Here is a 15,506-nt window from a genome sequence, read left to right as displayed (position 1 = left end):
AGGTAGGATACATTAATCATATCCTACAAATCATTTTTCTTTCAAAACATATAAATAAAATAACAAACTTTATAAAATCATTTCTTTCTTTCTTTTCTAAAACAAATCCTTTCTTTTCTATTTCTAAATCAAATCCTTTCTATTTCCTTCTTTAAATCAAATCCTTTTTTTTTCTTTTTTTTTTCGAAGTCTTTCTTTCTTTTTTTTTCCAAACAAATCCTTGCTTTCCTTTTTCTTTCACGAAGAAAGAATCATAAACCTAGGGAATGGAACGAACTTTCCTTGCCTTTGGGCTAGCTAGGCCCTCCGGATAACTATAGACAAAGACCCCTAGTGTGCACACCCTACATACGGCCAAACCGCAGCAGAAGATCTAAGTCCGAGGTACTGATCAACGTACCCCCCAACTATTCTGTATCTGTAAAGTTGAGACGAACCCGTAGAAGTTCCAATTCCTTGAGATACCACTTAAGGTAATCCCCACAACTTTGAAAACACCAAACTATTCTTAGATATACCACATAGGCAATCCAAAACTTTGCAAACATAAAAACTATTCAAAATATCTTTCTACAATCTTTCCTTCATTTGCGGTTCGGAAACTAAACTTTCTATCTTTGGAGGAGCATCCTCCCATTCAAACCAATCTCAACAAAGATTTGATAGAAAAACCCTTTTAAAACTCTTTTTGTAATCTATAAAAGATACTTTTAAAACTAAACTCCCATCTTTTAAAAGAAACTCAATCAAAATGAGTTTAAAACTTTTATAAAACTCGTCTCGTAACTATAAACGTCTTAATAAGAAATCTTACCTTTTAACCTTACAAAACGTTTAAGTAAGAAATTGTATCTCTTTGGACTTATAATGTAAACTATAAAAGTTCTGAATATGAAACCTTACCTTTTCGAATCATAGTTAAACAACTATCTCGGTCTAAACGACTCTTCAGTGAAACCGAAAGCTACAATATAAATATGTGTACTTCATAAGTAATAAAAGACTTGGATACAACTAACTTTAGTTCATAAAGCAATCAACAACAACTTCATCACCACCACCACCACAACGCATCACAACCACCAATAATTATAACAATAATAACTACTCTAATAATTCAATAACTTAACATAACTAAAACTAATTCTAACTCAAACAATAATCAATGACTTCAATCAGTTCTTATGTCCAAATACTTAGACAAATCTAATTTCTAATTTACAAATAAAAAAAATCAAAAACAAGAGGAAGAAGTATATTATACCTCTGCTCAACAGGGACAAACAAGGGAGAGAGAGCAGAGCTCCGGCGACTCCCCGCGCCGTGGTGCGACGCAAAGCAGTAGCAGCAGCAACGCGACGCCAACGGTAGGAATCCGGTGGTTGGTCGCGACGAAACAACGAGCATCAACAGTACTGGACAGCAACGAGGCACGAACAGGACAAAGAAGAAGAAACAAGACACAGCCGCAGTGACCGTGCAAGTTCGCACGATAGAGGAGAGAGAAAACTCCAGCGGTAAAGCGGCGGCAGGTCCGACGAGCTGGGGACACCAACAAGAACAAAAAGGAGAGAGACAAAACTGGGTTCACGTTTTTCACCAGGGTTGGGGTTCCTTCGAGAGTGAGAAAAATAGAAATAGAGTTTGGGTTTCTTTGGGTTTAGGTTCTCACATTAACCGACAAGGGGAAGTAATGAAAATGACTTTGGTTTCCTACTTGGGCCAAATACCGATCAATTTAGTTTCATATAAAACTAAAAATAATTTTAATATCATATAATTATAACTTGATTAAAACTAAAAATTTACAAACACGACCATAAAATTCATACTCCAACTCAAATAAAATAATATTTGCAAAACATAATTAACTTAATAATTATATTTAACGTTTAAATAAACGCTCTTAAAAATAGGATTATTACATAAGCAGTCTAGACTTTAGCGTGACTAAACTTTGAAATTACATTTAGAGTAAGCAGGCTAGACAATAAGAAATACTATACTTTGAACTTACATTTAAAATAATTAGGCAAGACCTAAAGGTGACTAGACTTTGAATTTACATTTAGACTAAGCATGCTACACAATAGGGATCAGAAGACTAGACTTTGAACTTATATTTAGAATAAGCATACAAGACAATAAGGAATACTAGACTTTGAACTTCCTTTTAGAATAAGCCGGCTTGGCTCAAAGGTGACTATATAGACTTTGAACTTACATTTTGTGTAACCAAGCTATAAGGAATACTAGACTTTGAACTGACATTTAGAATAAGCAGGTGGACTTCAAAATGACTAGCCTTTGAACTTATATTTAGAGTAAGAAGGCTAAACAATAAGGGTGACTATACTTTGAGATTATGTAGGATAAGTAGAGTAGACACTAGGGAAGACTAGACTTTGAACTTACATTTAAAATAAGCAGGTTAGACTAAAAATTTGGGTGGTTATGGATTTAAGGTAGACTAACATCGCTAGATTCCAAGAATTTAGCCGTTATGAACTTATAGAGGACTAGCTTTGCTACACTCGAGGATTAAGCCATTATGGACTTATTGTAGGCGTGTTTTTATTCACCTATGCGGATGATCTGAGCGCGTATTTGACTATCTCATTGTAAAGGTTTTATTGAAAAATATTTTCAAGTCACCAACAAGTCTTTAAAAGAAGACACGTTCATCTAATTGGATATTGGGAAACCTTATGGCCAACTTTGGAAATTATCCAATGTAGATTTCTCCTTCATTACTCCATGAATGGTCAATGAACCAAAGATTGAGTTCGGGGGTGAGAGTACTAATAAGTTCAGGAATCAAATTCACCCATCGATGGCCTCTACTTAATATCGATTCATATCTATATTCATGTAGATAGATAACCGCATAATATTTTAATGCAATTTGAATATATTAATCTAGTTTGGTTCATTAAACAAACAAAAGACTATTTTTTGGTGACATGTTGTTAAAGCAAGCATATTACTCCGATTCTAATCAGATTGTCCAATTATCTTATTAGGCGATAGAACAGTTATCTAGGTCTTTGACTAGCAATAATAATCATGTGAGGTGATGAAAGCATTAAAACATACAATAATGCATATGAATAATAATATAATATAAAAAGAACAGAAATTAGGAAAAAATGTACATTATAGCGTTAGTTCTTTGAAGATCTACATCATGACAAGTACATTGTTAGTAAATCAAGAATTAAATTGGAATTGACCCTCGGGAATTATACCTTGCTTTGTCGCCTGGGTCTTATGCAATGATCTTTAGGATGAGCAATCTTGAAGCTTGAAATAAGAAATTTGAAGGTATGATTGCGTTTTAATGTATTTATATATGATTTTGAGTGTAGGGGAGTACGTGTAGAAGTCGTAGGAAAGCATTCTGAAAAATCTTTCGAAGAAACGAGGCATTTATAGAAAAAGGAAACCGAAAATGAGTCAAAAAGCTAAAACAAAACCGTGCACCAAGCGCATCGCTTCGTGCCAGACCCACATATGTGTGGCACGCACACTTGGTTTTTTGCTGGTTTTTTTTTATTGTTTTAAGATTGTTTTTTATAATTTGATAAAATATATCATTTGAAATCTGAAATAAGCTATCTGCAGGAATAAAAAAAATCTGATTTTCTAATTATACTTTAAAATTATTTATCGGACATAATTAATATTAAAATATTAAAAATATAATTAATTATCAGGAATAATTAATTACGTCTTTAATTGGGCTTGGCTTTAATTAATAGACTTCATGTTTTTGAAATACTTGTCATTGGCAACATTCCATAACGCAAGTAGCTATGAATCTCTTCCTATTAGCTTCTCTATGTTCAACCCAAACCCTTCCTGTATAAAAAAATTCCTCAAAACATCTAGGAATTCCTCTTTATTGTGGAAGATAAGTCAGGGGTGCAATTTGATTGATCTAAAGGGTGCATCACTCCAAATTGTCCCATTTTTATACAACATGTCTATCATAATACTCCCATCAAGGTGATCCTCAAATGATTTGTCACCTATCTTATCCTCTACATCAATACTGATATCATCCTCAATGAAACCAGTTTCAAAAATCTCATCCCCACTGCTCTCATCAACATCAATCACTTTAAAATCATCACTCTTATCATCCTCACTAGACTCCTCACTCACCTAAGGTTGGCTTTGACTTACGTACCTCCCCCCTCCCCTGCTACTCCTTACATCAACTTTCATCTTAGGCCTTGGGATCCCAAATTTAACAACAATATTGTTAGGGGTCCTAAACCCAGCAGGCCTAGTCCTAGAAGGAACTTTTAAGGGGGGATGTTTTGTTGGCTGGGATTACTATCCTTCTTGGCTTGCAATAGGTTGTGTTGAGGGGGGTTGTGTTGAGAGGGGTTGTGTTGAGTGGTGTAGTGAATGGGGTAGTGAGTAAAGTAATGGTGATTCAGTTAGGGGCTAGCTGGTGGAGGTGAGGGAGGTTGTTGTGGTTGTGAGGGTGTGGCAGTTGGAGCTGAAGGAGGTGTTGGTGAGGGGTTATGTGGTGTGGTAGGTGGTGGTGAGTGGTGTGGAGAAGCAAGTGGTGGTCAAGGATGGTTCTGTTGGTCTTCTGATGGTAGGGTTTGTGAATCCCTTAGAAATTCCTCATCAACATATTCTTATGAGGAGTAAACCCTCATGTACTCACAGACAACCTCAAGCTACTTTGCATCCCTAAGTGGGACCTCCATAGCAACTAGGAGCCTCCTTAACTCCTCTTCTTCCCTTTCACCCACTTCCTATTTTCTCGATCTTTCTTCCTCTTCAGCCTGTTTTTTCAGTTCCTCCTTCCTTTCATTCCTTAACTTCTCCTCAAAAAGCATCCTCTGTTCCATGACCTTCCTCTCAGCTTGTTCCTTCAAAGCTATATATTACCTAAACAGTATCCCAGGACTGTCTGTTTCCTCAACCAACAGTTCTATGGTTTCACTACCCACATACATATCCCACAACTTTGTCAAGTCTATGTTAGATGCAATCTCTATTTTCCTATTTTATCTCGACCCTTTTGAATAACAACCTAAATGCTTTGGGTAAGTATAAATTTTGCTTCTCAAACTCATTTGCTATTTCCTCAAACAACCCAATCGAATGACACAAGTCAGTGTCATTAACCTAACATCAAAGTCATGACAACCATAGTGCATCAACAACCACACAATTACCATCCTAGCACATGCACATAAAATCAAACAACAACAAAAATTCTAAGATTAGCAAAATTCACACTTCGAAGCATATCAAACAAAGACATAAACCCAAAAAATAACCCTAAACATAATGTGAACCAACTTTAACTAAACTGAGTTCAAATTTCGTTCATAAATTTGAATTTTACCCTCTGCGAACATTCCCAATTGCTTCCTCTGCTTCGTTATTCTTAAACACCACCAACAATTGCATCTTCGAGTTCAGTAGTTCAAGATGGATCACTCAGGAATTTCGTTTACTTCGAAAATTTCTAGGGTTTTTTTTTCGCGATTTGTGGTGTACAAAGTTTAGGAGAGAAGAAGATGAAGGGGCCCTAATTTTTTTTCTTACATAAATTGTAAGAAAAGGAGGTGTCCAGGAACTAACAAAATACTGCCAAAACACTTAATACTAAGTAGGGGTAAACTTAATAAATAGATGGTAACAACAAAGTAACGGACATTAAAAAAGGGTATGTTGTGAACAATTTGGAAAAGTCAGGGGTATATGATGAATATTTGGAACATTAAGGGTATATTGTGGATTTTTTAATTTGTTATGGGTATTTGGTGAAAAAACTGATTAATCAATTATCATAATCGAGTCCAAAAGTCGTGGACAAAAGAGTATATATGACTCGATTTCCACAATTCTTTCGTCAGATTCCAACTTCATTTTAGCTCCATTTTGTAAAGATTTTCATAACGCTCCTTATTGACGTAGCTTCCTTTCAATTGCTCATATACTCAAGCTCGTCCAATCATATTCAAATAATGTTTTTAATACATGTAATTCATTAAAGAACATCCAAAACACACAAAAAATGAGTAATATTTTACAAATTAAGTTAATATGTGAAATTATGAACTACAATGCACCCATCCCTAAAATGTAAACTAAATGCATGTAAAAACTATATGAGAATATGATACATCAGTCACCTATCCCTAGACTACTCTCAGCCAAACACGCTTAACTTTGGAGTAGCTAAGGAAATGTATTCCCTAAAAGAAAGATTCATCTTGTTAGAATGAGTAGCCTGCTAAATCTCTTTAAAGCAATCATGAGGGGCATATAAGTTTGGCAGCTAGACCTAATCATACTACTAAGGAAAGGGAAGGGTAATTTCATAAGATGGATAAGTTATTAGATTAGTTGCTGGAGATACCTCATCAAGCTTGTTATCCATTTTAATCACTAACAAATCTTTCTTGCTCATCTACTAAAACGTTTGCACCATTTACTCAAAACACCATTTCCATCCACTACTCTACTGCCAATGGAAAATCCATTCACCTGCAGATAAAAACTAAAAACCACACAACAAATTGGAGTTCTAACTTCTAAGCAACCGAATCAAACAGGGCAGAGATAAAAATCATGACCATGAATTGAAGAGACAAGAGTTCTCCTTAGTTAAAAGCGATTGAATTCAAAAGCACAATCATTTTGGGAAATTGTAGTTGACATAAATGACATCACATTCCTCTCTAACACAATTCCCTTGCATAGATTCTTAGCTAGGACATCCAATTCACTAGTGGGAAAAAGTTCAACCGCTTCGGTCAAGATAGGTGTTACAAATCCCATTTTGGGTCGGAAGCAGTTGGACTAGGAGCGGTTGACAAAAATCAATTGTGCCGGTTGAAAACTGGATCAGTTACTCACTAACTGATCCAGTTTTAGGTGAAGACATATTAGGTACTGACCAATCCGATTTTCACACACAAACTAGATCAGTTGGTCTGCATACGATACTAAATAAACTGTAGGTTTGATGCAGCAACAAATTAAAAATCACAACAAAATGAATGGGTAATTGTAGAACTGCATGTCTGCTACTAAAAACAACAGCAACATCTAGAATGAATTAGAAAAGAATACAATTACGCATTAAAAAATGGAAAGAATAAATGATAATGTAACAGGCTTTGTTTTAAAAGACTTTATTAAAATGCTATTTATATTTATTAAGTTAATTATGCATCTAATTTTTATACTTCCTCTATTTCTTTTCAGATGTTACACTTTCTATTTTAGAAAGTTTTAAATTAGATGTTACACTTTTATTTTGGGTAATAACTTCTCTCTATCTCTCTTCTATCACATGTTCACATGGGACCCTTTTGTTTTTCATTCTCTCTATCTCTCTCTTCTCCAAAAATTACCTAGGAGTCCGTGATTTGAAAAGTATAACATCTAATAAAAAACGGAGGAAGTATTTTATTTGAATTTGGAATATGATTTTTTATTTGGGTGCTGTAGTATATTTATTTAATTAATTTTATGAAGTTATTATTATGCATTTTGGGTTTTAGTTATCTAAAGAATTTATTGAGTAGTATTTACTCAAAATAAGAAACTGAACTGTTGCGTTTTATCGATTTGGGTTGGTTCCCATTCTTTTGTCAGCCTTTGTCGGTCTATAAGCCGAAGAAACCCAAATCCCTACCCACCCTTTGTTGGTTTAATGGTAAACCAAAACCCACCCCTTAATGTTTTCTTTCTCCTTCTCGGGTCTTCTAAACCCCTCACCCCCGATGAGACCCCCAAAAACCTCCCACCATTTTCCCTTTCTCACTCCACAATGCTCACTCACCCGTGAAACACTTGACCCTCCCGATCTCTCTCTTTCTCCATCACTTCCCTCGCGGCTATGCCTGCGCTTCACCGACACTAGTTCAGCTCGGCGGTGACTTGACGCTGCTCTTCTTTCTCTCCATTCGCTTTTTGCTGCTGTGATGGTCATTGGTCGACAGTGTTGATGCACCGTTTAACCCTTATCAGTTGTTGGTGGTCTGCCTCACTCCTCGCCGCCGCCGTTCTTCTTTTTCCTCCGGTTGTGGTTGATGTGTGGTTATTGTTGCTGTTGCCACTGCGCTCCTCCATGCTCGTGTTCTCCTTCCCTCTTCGCCTACGTTGTTGTGCCTCGTCTGCCGCCGCCTCGTGCCGGTGATTATTGTTGCGTTCTTCCGCTTCTTGTGTTGCTGTCAGTTGGTACTAAGAGCATGTACAATGGACAATGGGTGGGTGGGTTTTTGTTGGTCTTTGTATTTTTTCCATTCTCTCTCCTTTCCTCCTTCTTACCCATCATATCCCACTAACTTCCCACCAACTCATCTTTTTTTTTTCTCACAATGGCGAGACTAGTTCTACTTGGCTTTTCTAATTCTCTCTCTTACTTTTGGTGTTCTCCATTTTATACTCTCTTTCCTATCGAAAACGTTATTATTCTTATATAGAATAGATAAATTTATTCATGTTTTAATTAGTGATATATTAATTAATTAATATATATTTTGAATAATTCTAGGTACGAGAAAGTTAGTAGAAAGAAAAGTAGGTTGTGAAAAAATATGGTAAATAAAATATATCAAATTTAGGCTCAATTTATCGATAATTTTTTTTATAGTTGTAATGTAATTTTTTTAAAAAAATTTATAAGCTGATTTTATTTACTTTAAAACAAAAAAGCAATCTTGTAAAAAAAAAAAAACAGTAACAATATAGCAATATTTATTCATATGGCATCATCCCATTCGTTGCTATGCACACCATCCAAGGTATAGTTGGTCTAGAAATCCAGACCAACCAACTCCAAGGACCAATTGCTCCAATAGTAAAACTAAGTAAAGCTAGCTTTACTTTTTGCTAGACCAACCAAAACCAACCCCATTGCTCATGCTCTACCTCTCCTATTTCTATTTTTCTTTAGGGTGTATTATATTTAAAGTCTTGAACAAGAGTGGCAAATTTGATTATGAAATTATGGTTGATTGGAAGAAGTTGTGTTAACTGATTTATGATTATTGAATTATGAATTTAATAGAATGATGTCGAATTTTGTTGTTTATATGAATGGATTGCTATTGAATTATTATGGTTAGTGGTAAATTCAAATTGAAGTAGTTGTTTTAGATGAGTGATGAGCTTAGTTAGTCTTTCCTTGGATTTTGGAATAAAGTTTTGATTATATGTTTATAGTTTAATAAAGTTATTACCTTAGTCTGATTAATGGAAGTTGTATTCTAGCTATGTTGAATAGTGAGTTATCTAATTGAATTATTTCTTCGATGAGGTGGTAATTTAGATTAGTATAATGGTTTATATCAAAAAAGTTGGTTGGATTAGTTTATTTAATAAATATTAATTGAAATCATTGAGGTGAAATCACAAGATCGAGTTATGGAGTTAAAGAGTTATTTGGAGATAGACGAAGTCATATGGGAAGTGAATATGTTAGTTTTGTTGCCACCGATTCAAGGAGTTGTAATTAGACTCATCATGAAGGATTCTTATTTAAGAAAAGTCACTGAGTTAGTTTTATATAATTAAGCTAGATGAGAAATACTTATTATTAGTTAACATTAAAAATTTGAAATGTTATGACTTAGGTAAGAGGCCATTTGTCTTTCTTGATTCTCATGTCGATAGAAAATGGTTAACCCTTAAACCGTATTCATGTTATCACTTATTAGAGTAGTAGGTCGAGTTCATTGTTAATTATAAACGAAGAGTATTGTAATTAAGAAGTTATACATGTATATGTTAATTAGTTGAGAACTGTTTACCTTAACTCTAAAAATGAATTGGTTATGTCAGTTTGGTTAAGTAAAGTAAGAAAAGGGATTAATTAAGTGTTGATGATATCAAGATTGTTAGATGGCAACTCCACTGCGAGGTCTATTTGTGAATATATCCGAGTTCATGTGACGAAAGAATAACCTATAAACAACTTAATATAGTAAAGTTAGAACACTAGTTAGAGTTTACTAAAATGGAAATAAGATATCTAAATTCTTTCCGTAATACTTAGTAAACAAAGCTAATAGTTCAGTAAACTATTTTCATGTTGGTTATAAAGTAAGACATTACCCACTTCTTTGTTAAATGATTAAGATTTGAGTTACTCAAAGTTAACTTGTAAGAGATTCACTTTGATTGGCTTTTAAATGAAGGATGTGACCTTGTTGGTGCTGGAAATAACTTTAGGAAGGAGTAATCAATAACGGCTAATAATATGTTGAGTATGGGTTATTAGTTAATTAATTATGGACTTAGTTACCTAGGTTGTGTAAAATGAGATTTCACTTTGATATTGGTATATGGAATAATGTAGTCAGGTTGCTCTATTGTGTAATTAGTAGTCACCAAAAGTAGGTTAATACCTCATATTACTTAAGGAAGTGTAAGTCCAAGAAATACTCTAAAGAAGCTCCAGCTACATGTTTAGATGACTTCTAATTAGAAATGAGGTTGACTCGCTCTACTAATTAGGATTATGATTCATTAATGGTTGACATTTATAATGGAAATTGGGATTGGACTTACGAGATAACATGGTTCATAATTGATTAAGTCTTATCAACCTTTATGTTTCATGAATCTCGAATTGTGGAATCTACGCCGACTCTCCTTAGTTAATTCTAAACATGAGACTTGTTGTAATTGCTGTTGTTACTTGATGACAGTTGTTATCAATATTGAGATAAATGTCGATTAATAACCATGAAATATAAAAGAGTATAAACTATATATAAGCAAGAATACGAGTTGTGCTTATGTAATTTAGTAAATCTCGTTAGTTAATTCTAACAGAGACCTTTTATCATTGTTGTTGGTGTTTATCAAGTATGATTGTTTACAAGTTAGTGTGGTCTACAAAGTATATATGTATCGGCCTAGAATACTTGTAAGTATGCTATGTTAAGCGATTTTGGTTCTCTAAGTTAGTTTTCTGGTTTGGTTTGTTATACAAATTTGTTAAGAATCAAGAATGATCTTACTAAAATATGAATGATAATGGAAAGTGATCTAAAGGGGAATAGTAGCATTGTCTGAGTCGACGGATGAAGTGACATGAACAATACCTCCATGGACTGTGAACCTTGGGGGGAGTCCCCACAAAAAAACCTACCGATTGCTCTGTGGGACGATAACCGGGCGATATATCAGGTAATGTGAAACTTGTGGATGGTTGATGGAATCAGCAGCAAAATGTACACCGGACTAGTCGCGGTTATTGGCCAAAAGTAAAGTGAATGGTTGGGCGACGACCCCCACTGTCCCAGTGTAAGCTTTGTCTCCTCCGCCGCATTCTCTTCCCCTTGGTTAAAAAGAATGTTATCTCAAAGTGTGAAAGTTATTTTGATATTGGATTTCCGATAAGGAATCATATCATGGTAAGTTGTTTCAATATTGGATTCCTGATAAGGAATCGTATCAGGTAAGTAATGAATGTTTATTCAGTATTTGAATATGAATATCAATACTGGCTTCCTGATAAGGAAGCATATCATGGTAAGTTATACTGATGTTGGAGTCCCGATAAGGAATCGTATCCTGTTATTGGATTCCCGATAAGGAATCCCGATAAGAATAAAATGTAAAATAGAAAAGCAAAATTTAAAAAACAATTACCAATAAATGACTAATAAAATCAAATAATACTAAAAAAATAAAAAGCTGAAAATAAAAAAGAAATCTAGCCACAAACAAAACTTAAGAAATGAAAAAAAGGAAAATAAAAACCAAATAAAACAGAAAATTCTAAAAACAAAAAAACGAAAAAAACAAAAAAAAAAATAGAGAAAAAGGTAAACAACAAAACAAATCTTGAAACTAAAGTGAACGATGACTGACGACGCGAAGGAGACGACCGCGAACGAGGATCGACGACTGCGAACGACGATCGACGACCGCGAACGAGCGAACGGCTTGGTGAATGACGAAGAAGACGACATTGGTGAGAGGGTTTGAAGACGACGACGTCGGTGAGAGGTGAAGACAACAACGTTGGTGAGAGAATGAGAGGTGGAGACGACGACGTTGGTGAGAGCTTGGGAGGTGAAGATGCCGACGTCGGTGGGCGGTGAACGACGACGACGTCGGTGGGAGGTGGACGACGACGACGTTGGTGGGAGGTGAACGACAACGACGTTGGTGAGGTTTGAACGGCAAACGAAGAGGGAACATGTGAGAGGTTAGAGGTGAGAGGTGAGAGGACGAGAGGAGAGATAGGGTTTGAAAAACGGTTGAGGGTTTGGATGAGAGAGAGAATTGAAGAAGGGAGAGCGTGTGAGGTTGAGAGAGAGATTGTATGAAGTTGTCTTGTTGCATTTGTTGTTATGTGAATGATGGTGTAGTAGAAAAGAAATAATCAGATAGAGATATAATAAGTGTGTGGGCAACACTAGTTGATGTGATACATGTTGTGACAGTGTGACTATACTGTTGAGTCATTTTCATGTAAAAACCACCAAAGCATGTGTTAAGCTTATTTTACGGGTTTAGTACTTAGCTTTGCTGATGTGTGTATGTCATTTTGTCAAATATGTGGCCTGTCATTTGGTGGGTGGTAATATCCTAAATGTTTTAGGTTAAAGCTGTAAGTTAAAATTTTACAAGTTGAAGCTAATACGAGCTGGAGCGTTGTTATAGTTGTTATCAAAGTGAGGACGTTCGACGTGGTAATAGTTAGCAATTAAATGAGCTATAAGATAATTCTCCATTTAAGAGTCGCTAGCTAGTGCTCCTGATTCTCTGTTGGTTATTGCTCTGCGAAAGCGTTGAGGTTGTTGGGATTTGGAAATATTTTATAAATTTAAATTGTAACAGGTTCATATTATTTCTCGCCTTAGAGTTGTCCTATTTTCAACGGAAATTCTGTCGGATTTTCTATAGAAATTTATTAAAACAAGGTTTGACAATCAAGATCGTGTTGTAATTTAGATTGAATAGAATTAGGAATTGAGTTCCACACTCCAATGTGGTTCGGTGAGTGTGATGGTAATTTAGATCCTCTTTCGCTGTGCTTAATCCTATGTAAGTTGGTCGGGAGAATTCAGGATGTTACAGATAAATTGACGCGTTAAATAAAAACGGCAGCAACATCCATAACGTATTAGAAAGCAACACAATACACATTAAAAAATGAAAGAAAAAATGATAGACATAAAGAAAAAATGATAAATTAAAGCAAGAAATTAAAAAGCAATGAAAAACAAAGACTTCAACTTTGGTATGAGCACACAAATCGGACCACAAATAATGAAAATAAATAATTCTGAATAATCGAATTACAAAGCAACGACTGATATGAGCAACTAAAGAATGAAAATGAATTAAAATGAGTAATTATAAAACACGACATTATAGACTTGAAAGATCTAACTAAAGCAATTACAAGCACAAAATTAGAGATCCAAAAACAGCAAAGTTTTGTGGGTGAGAGACAATGAATCTTCAGACTTGCAACTTCGGAGGGTGAAAGATTTACGCGTCTTTAACCTTCATGGGTGAGCGACGACCAGATCGTCAGCCTTAAACTTTTTTGGGTGAACGACGACGAGAGAACTCCAGCAACGTCTTCAAATCTTCAACTTTGGTGGCGAGTGAGAGTGGCGACAAAGATGGAGAGATGAGTGATGGCGAGTGAGAGTGGCGACAAAGCAAAGAGGGAGGAGACGTTGTCGTGGTAAGGGAGGAGAAGATCATAAGACGTCGTCGTGGTGAGGGAGGGGAATTAGAGTTTATTAGGGGGTGGGGTTTGAGAGACGTGTAAGGAGGGAGGATGAGATCGGAAGATGAATGAGAGAAAGTGAGGGAGTTAGGGTTTGAGTAGGAGTGAGAGAGTTAGGGTTTGAGTTAGGGAGAGAGGGAGTGACCGAGTGAGGGAGTTAATGGGTCGTGGTTTTATAGTAGCATCAAGCCTAAATTGATTCGGTTTAGTGAACTGGATCAGTTAACAGAAAACCAGATCAATTTTCAGTTAACACATTCGGTTCACTAAAGAACCGGATCAGTGAATTTTTGTGTTTTGCCTCCCAAAAAATAGATTATTTACGGATCCAGTTTTGTTACAACCGGATCGGTTGTGTTGTGACATATAAGATTTTTTCCACTAGTGATTCATTCAAATTCCTATAAAAGCATCGCGAACAAAATTATACTCACCCTTCTCTACATTCATGGAAACTATCTTCATCATCTCCCTCTACTCTTCTGTCAATAATTGCTCATTGGCTCCTTCGACACCATTTCCTTGTGCTCAACCTAACCCTAAAATCTCACAAAAAAACCAGCACTTATGACAACCATGCCAAAAGCATTGAGCCGAATGAAAAATTAACGAAATAAACTTAGATCTGAAAACAAAATAGAAGAAACAAGACCAAAAAGAAGAAATAAGAACTAAATATAATAAACACATAAGCAATTACCAAAAAATCGAACATTTGACTTTCTTTTGAAAATCGAACAACTAGACCCTGATTTCCTCTTGATTTAACTTAACGAACCCTAAACACTTCACCTGAAACCCTAGGATAGAGGGAAAATTAGAGCGATTGTGGTGATGAGTGAAGAAGATGAAGATGAAGGAGTAGAGATAGAAAGTTCGAACAATTTCACAAAATCTAATAAATCACAATTTGAAGACCTCGGCTTAGGAGCGCTAGAACCCATTGGCTACTAACATCAATGTGAGTTCGAAGCAGGAGCCAAATGGGGAAGAAGAAGAGAGAGTGAGAGTGTTTAGAGGAGAAGAAGAAGGCCCTCATGGGAAGCGAATGGAAAGCAAGGAACGAGGAAACCCAAATGAAGAAGAGAATAGAGAGGGGGATTTGGGAGAGAGTAAAAGAAACGGGCAAGGGTTAGTGGTGTCTCCTCATTGAGTACCCAATACTAGTAGAATAATTGCTTATTGGTGCGGTATAATATTGCGGTTTTACGCATACGCAACAACATATCACGTAAAAGGAAAAAGTAAAATATAAAATAAAGATATTGTTGCAGTTTCGGCCTAAAACCGCAGCAATATGGTATCAATAGGAAAATTTTTGTAAAATATTTGACATTTGACCAGACACATTGATGTGGTTTTTGTCAAGAACCGCAACAATATTAAAATAATATTTTAATATATTGCTGCAGTTCTTGTCATAAACTGCAGCAATATCATTAAAAAATATTTAAAAAAAGTATAAAAAGCATGTCAATCAGCTAGGGTTTTTTTTTTATTTCGTCACTCACTTCACACGGTGTTCTCCTCTCCCTTCACCCTCAACTTCAAGTTCATCCTCAGCTCCCTCACCTTCACCCTTCACCCTAACCGTCACCCTTCTCAGTCCTTCGTCGACGGTCGAAGCAACACGCTCCATCCATCGAAGCAACACCTCTCCCTTTTGTCCTCGCCGGTCGTTGGCGCTTCATCCTTCGACCATGGTGAAACCACCATGGCGCACCGCACCTTTTCTTCAATAGACCACGGCGAAACCACC

Source organism: Beta vulgaris, chromosome 7 (genome assembly GCF_026745355.1).
Source record: "Beta vulgaris subsp. vulgaris cultivar EL10 chromosome 7, EL10.2, whole genome shotgun sequence".
NCBI classification, from domain to species: Eukaryota; Viridiplantae; Streptophyta; class Magnoliopsida; order Caryophyllales; family Amaranthaceae; genus Beta; species Beta vulgaris.
This window is presented reverse-complemented; position numbering follows the sequence as displayed.